At 46.9% G+C, this 6327-nt stretch overlaps 1 long non-coding RNA gene across 1 annotated transcript; it reads left to right on the top strand.

Annotated features, from left to right (window-relative positions):
• Positions 1 to 2373: 2373 nt before the first annotated feature.
• LOC123185282 (uncharacterized) lies at positions 2374 to 2822 on the top strand. The gene is made up of 2 exons (XR_006493288.1): positions 2374 to 2429; positions 2525 to 2822. It is a non-coding gene; the product is annotated as an uncharacterized lncRNA (long non-coding RNA).
• The last annotated feature ends 3505 nt before the right edge of the window (positions 2823 to 6327 follow it).

The raw sequence follows: 6327 nt of genomic DNA, 5'->3' as shown, positions 1-6327 counted from the left end.
TCGCTGAAGATAGAGCTCTAGCATTGTATTGGATATCAACTCCGCATGAAAGTGTACAACTTCACTGTTTTGTTCTGGCACTCAAATTTGCTATGCTTTTCATGCCAGGAATTTCATGCTAGGAATACCTACACGTTCATTCTTAAATTGTCTTGTTATATGGCATTGTAGATCTAATGGAAAAGAACTTATGTGATATAGGCCAGGGCGGAGGATGTTGTCAATGGAAAACATGGCTCCGCATGAAGGTTCAGTCGCCAATAGTCTTCAAGAAGATGCGAAGGTCATGGTTTTGTGTTGATTACCCTTGACAAAAATATCTTCTCATTTTCTTGTTTGAAGGAACGCTAGGAGGAACGGAGGAAAGGGAGACTAGGAGAGATGCACGGTGAGGCATTGACGAATCCTAAAAAGAGAAACTTTTGTCATGGTGTTCTCATATCCAAACTTGAATCAAGTGTGCTTTTTGAATGGCTTGCACTAAAGTAGAGTATAATTCTTATACTTGTGTTTTAAATTGACTACATGTTGTCGTCTCCTCTTGTATACATGTTCTGTAACTACCATTTTGTGATGGGTTGTTAAGCTACCATTCAAGGGAATGCATGTTGACAAATGTATTGATGCTTCCTTGAGTCTACTAATAATATATTTGTAATGTATTTTTCATTGAAAAAAACACTGCTAATAGCACGCCGTAGAATTTTCTAGCTAAATAAATCAATGTACACTGCCTCGCTAATAGAATGCCATAGTGCGATATAGCATGCTAATAGCGTATTTTAATGCCGCTCCTATTTTGTTATACCGTGCTACTTTTTTCATTGATTTTTATAGAGTTTATCTCTACTCCTAATGTCTTAGTTGGTAGTCTTCGTTCCACGGTTAATTTTCGTCCCACCTATCGTGGTTTTTTTCGTCCTCCCTCCCACTTTCTAGTGATTCCCCCCTGAACTACCGCGCTTCGGATCCACTGCCACCTCGCCGGAGACGAACACCGCCGCGGATGCGAGGAGAATGGGACCAGATCGAGCACCCGCGCCCGTTTTCAGTAAGCTAGTTGCGCCCGTCCTCGTTGGTCGTGCCGCACACAGCTCGTCGGAGCCCCTAGCCTCGCCGATGCGGTGGTCGGTGGGCGGAGTCGCACGGTCGACGCTCGTGGCGATGCGGCGGGGGGAGGGGTGATGGCCGAGATGTTGGAGTGAGTGGAGAAGATAGGTGAATGAGCCACAAGACCGGCCGCGGCATGGAACTGATGCGGTGGTCGGCGGGTGGAGTCGCGCGGTTGCGGGCTCGGCGACTTGCGCGGCGATGCGGTGGGGAGAGGGCGAGAGGTGGCGGGTAAGTGGAGAGGACCGGTGAGTGAGCCCCAAGATCTGCCACGGCATGTGACAGATCGGCCGTCGGCGGGCGGAGTCTCGCGGGACGACTCGTCGAGGCACGCAGCGATGCGGCGGGGGAGGGTAAAGTGCGAGAGGAATTGAGTGAGTGGAGTGGAGAGTGGTGAGTGAGTGGGGTTAGGGTTGGGATACGGCGGGGGGAGCAGAAAAGGCGAGGGGTGGCCAGTGAGCCCAGTGGCCAGCGTGCCATATGGGCCGTCGAGCCCGCCCGTGAGGCAACTTTGTCGTGCCTGGGCCGGGGAGGCCAGCATGCGTGCCTGGCCGGGAAGTGTCGTGCCTGGCCCTACCGATATGGGAACAAAGGTTATAAATCACTCTTTTCCACTCTAGATAATCAATATTAAAAAAATTAGGAACTAAAGCCGAAATAAAATGGTTCCTGGTTATAGTTTCCTGAGTTGATTCTTCAAATTATACTTCAATTTGTATGCCCTCGTGATAAATTTCCGCCTGTAGTTTCTAGAGCTCACTGATTTAAGGACCTTCTATACAAAAAGAATTCGGATGCTCTAGACTTTCTGTACGAAGATTGCTTTAATAACAATCGCAAATATAATTATATTCTTTAATTAAGTAATGATAATGTAATATTACATCCTGCCATTTAAAATAAGATAGAGAAGTGACCTTAAGTATAGGGTTTCAAGCTATTCAATGCTCAATGCTTGTTATATAATTCTCGGTGGTAACATCAACTGAGTTGGGCATCATAATCGGCACTGAACATCCAAAGATAAGTTCGTGCTCACCATTTCACGAGTATATTTTTGGTACTGACATTTTCATATTACCAGTTCGCTGAAGATAGAGCTCTGGCATTATATTGAAGCTCAACTTCGCATGAAAGTGTACTACTTCACTGTTATGTTCTGGCACTCGAATTTGATATTCTTTTCATTCTAAGAATACTTACACATTCATTCTTAAATCATCTTGTTATATGACATTGTAGATCTGATGGAAAAGAACTTCTGTGATATAGGCCAGGGCGGAGGACGTTGTCAATGGAAAACATGGCTCCGCATGAAGGTTCACTCGCCAATAGTCTTCAAGGAAGATGCGAAGGTCATGGTTCTGTGTTGATGCCCCTTGAAAAAAATATCTTCTCATTTTCTTGTTTGAAGGAACGCTAGGAGGAATTGAGGATGCGAAAAATGTACGGAGGAAAGGGAGACTAGGAGAGGTGCACGGTGAGGCATTGACGAATCCTAAAAAGAGAAACTTTTGTCACGGTGTTCTCATATCCATACTTGAATCAAGTATGCATTTTGAATGGCTTGCACTAAAGCAGAGTATAATTCTTATACTTGTGTTTTAAATTGACTACATGTTGTCGTCTCCTCTTGTATACATCTTCTGTATCTACGATTTTGTGATGGGTTGTTAAGCTACCATTCAAGGGAATGCATGTTGACAAATGTATTGATGCTTCCTTGAGTCTACTACTAATATATTTGTAATGTATTTTTCACTGAAAAAAGCACCGCTAATAGCACGCTATAGAATTGTTAGCTAAATAAATTAATGTACACTGCCTTGCTAATAGAATGCCATAGTGTGATATAGCATGCTAATAGCGTATTTTAAGGCTGGTCTAATTTTTTATAGCGTGCTACTTTTTTCATTGATTTTTATAGAGTTTATCTCTACTCCTAATGTCTTAGTTGGTAGTCTCTATTCCACGGTTAATTTTCGTCCCACCTACCATGGTTTTTTTCGTGCTCCCTCCCACCTTCCAGCGATTCCCCCCTGAACTGCCGCGCTTCGGATCCACCTGCCACCTCGCCGGAGGCGAACACCGCCGCGGATGCGAGGGGAACGGGACCAGAACAAGCACCCGCGCCCGTTTCAGTAAGCTCGCTGCGCTCGTCCTCGTTGGTCGCGCCGCACACAGCTCATTGGAGCCTCTAGCCGCGCCGATGCGGTGGTCGGTGGGCGGAGTCGCACGGTCGACGCGCGCGGCGATGCGGCGGGGGAGGGGAGATAGCCGAGATGTTGGAGTGAGTGGAGAAGAGAGGTGAATGATCCACAAGACCAGCCGCGGCATGGGACTGATGCGGTGGTCGGCGGGCGGAGTCGCACGGTTGCGGGCTTGGCGACTCGAGCGGCGATGCGGTGGGGGAGGGGAGAGGGCGAGAGGTGGCGGGTGAGTGGATAGGACCGGTGAGTGAGTCCCAAGATCTGCCGCAGCATGTGACAGATTGGCGGTCGGTGGGCGGAGTTGCGCGGGCCGGCTCGTCGAGGCACACGGTGATGCGGCGGGGGAGGGTAAAGTGCGAGAGGAAGTGAGTGAGTGGAGGGGAGATTGGTGAGTGAGTGGGGTTAGGCTTGGGATTCGGCGGGGGGGAGACGATTGGTGCCCAGTGAGCCCAGAGGCCAGCGTGTCAGGTGGGCCGTCGAGCCGCCCCGTGAGGCGACTTTGTCGTGCCTGGGCCGGGGAGGCCAGAACGCGTGCCTGGCCGGGAAGTGTCGTGCCTGGCCCGTGTAATCCTGGCAGGGCCGGGCCGTGTTGGGCCGGCCAATTTGTCCAGGTATACTATAATCCCTCTAAAAATATACTATGGACAAGGTAATTTATTTTATAGTTATTTTTTAGGAGGCTAAGTTTGGGTGCTGGTTGGGCCGTGGTGGATAGCTAATTTGGGACTTGTGTGAAAATATTGCTCAATGGTAGAAATGCTAAACTCGCATGTGTAGGAATTTATGACAAAAAATAGATATTAAAAGTATACATACCTCACAGAAACAATAAAAGTGTGTATATATATATTAAATATGGCTCATAACAATAAATATATTTTATAGTTACCTTTCATATACTAAGGGTATCACAATAAAATTGAAAGAAAAAACAAATATTCTTGGTTGAAGAAGGTTTGTTTGCATGTTTTTTTCTTTTGTTGGACAATTTTCCATGGCCTATATTAATAATTTAAATAACTTTCATATGACTATTTTCATATATATGAACATTACAGTTTGTTGTTTCCCCAAATTTTGTGTTAGTACAATTATTTAATCAACATATTTTCCTAATAATGACAACTATGTTTTTTTATAGAGAAAATAGTTGTGTTAGTTTCACTTTTATTTTTCCATATATTATATATGATTATATTATGCAGTAGAAAATATCGTTTATATTTGATCATATATATTTCATCGTAGATACAAAGTGATGGGTTCCGACTTATCCACTGATGTAACGATGACAGACCGCACTGAAACACCACGAGAAGAGGTGCTTATAGCTAACCTTCATGTGTATGTATATTGTACATGAAAATACGAAAGATATAATTTTGTATATTATTGTTTTTTCAGAATATTGGAGACATGGGTATGTGTAACACCCCACATGTAAAACTTCCATAATTGGAGATGTACCCGACCTTGTCATGTTTAATACCAAGTGGTTTCATCTTGTGGGTTTCATTCTGGGATTGTTTTGTTTCCCATTGCTTTGTCTTGTCTTTGTTTGTCATTTTTTTTGCCATCCATTGTTGCATCATGGCCTCATCTTATGTTTGCATTGTGCTTGGTGTCTTTTTGCATATCCCCATCATCATGTGCATATTCATCTTGTAGCATGTTCCATTGTGGCATGTTCCTTGGGATCCAAGCTTCATCATCCCCCCCCCCTCATCTCCACCTCTCCTTCTCGTTTCCTTCACTTTTGCAAGTTCACCTCTACCCTCCTCCTTTAATGTTCACGTTTTCCCCAAAATTCTAACACCATGTCCTAAACCCCTCTGCCAAGTTTCACCTCTTATGGAATTGTTTTGGTTAGGTTCAAAAATGACTCAAGTTTGAATTATATTCAAACTTGCTTTATTTTTCTTCTTTAAAAAAAAGCCCAAACCAATTTTATCAAATAGGGCAGTAATCCATTATCATGAGGATATTTTTATATTCCTCATACACCTCTCCTTCCACCCTGGGATTTTCTCTTTGTTTTCTGCTTGAAGATAATTAAAGAAAAAAACCAAGAGTAGCAGACCAGAGGGCAGCCCAACAGCAGCAGACCTCCCACAGCCACCTGGGCCTCCTCCCCCCGGACCGGCCCACCAGCAGTGTGAGCAGAGCCCGAGCGCCCCTGTTCATCTCCTTCCTCTCGTACGGCAGGGCATCCACCGATGCCACGTCGGCCAGCCCTGATTTGACGGTCGGAGCTGATCCAGTTCACCCTATAAGCCTCAGCCCCGCGCCCTAGGGTTTCCCTCTTCCCCTCTCGCCGCCATCTCAAGGCCTCTGCTTCCTCTGGTTCTTCCTCTTATGCAAGAATAGAGCACCCAAGAGAAAACCCCGCCGGCGTCCGTTGTCGTGCTCGCAGCCGGAGGGCGTCAAGCTCGTCTCCGACATGTCCATCTTCTTCCTCGACGTCCACTATGTTCGCTCAGGCGTCTTCCCCGCAGTAGATCACCTCCACTGCGTCGCCAAGTTCATCGTAGTCTTCTCCCCTGCTTCCTGCTACTTCATGGACAGCGCCGGTCGGCGCCTTCCCTCGCCGCCTCCATTCGTCCCCGAGCGCGATCGACTACACCATCCTACCCACCGTGAGCCCTTCACCCTCCCGGCCTTTACCTAGCGCTCATTTTCGACCTCTAGGTCCTAATCCACGCGGGCAGGAGTTCGATCTCCATGAGCGCCATGGTAGCAGCTTCGCTAGCTCCTCTGCTCGGCCCCTTGCTGCATGCCCGTGCACGCCCCACCGTAGACTCCCTAGAAGATTTCCGCACCCCCTCCGGTCCTCTGAAACCACAGTAGTTGTTGCTGTTGGCTCCCGTCGCCGGCGAGTCCCCGTCCATGCGCATGCTTCAATTTCGTCCTGGTCGTGAGATGCACATGCTATTTGTTCGGCCGATCTCGCTTCATATCACAAGGAGGCCCTAGCTCAGTGGCTAGAGCAGCAACTATTCTACCGAGT

Source organism: Triticum aestivum, chromosome 2A (assembly GCF_018294505.1).
Source record: "Triticum aestivum cultivar Chinese Spring chromosome 2A, IWGSC CS RefSeq v2.1, whole genome shotgun sequence".
Classification (NCBI taxonomy): Eukaryota; Viridiplantae; Streptophyta; class Magnoliopsida; order Poales; family Poaceae; genus Triticum; species Triticum aestivum.
Note: the sequence above shows the minus strand (reverse complement) of the source record. Positions and strands in the feature narration are given on the sequence as shown.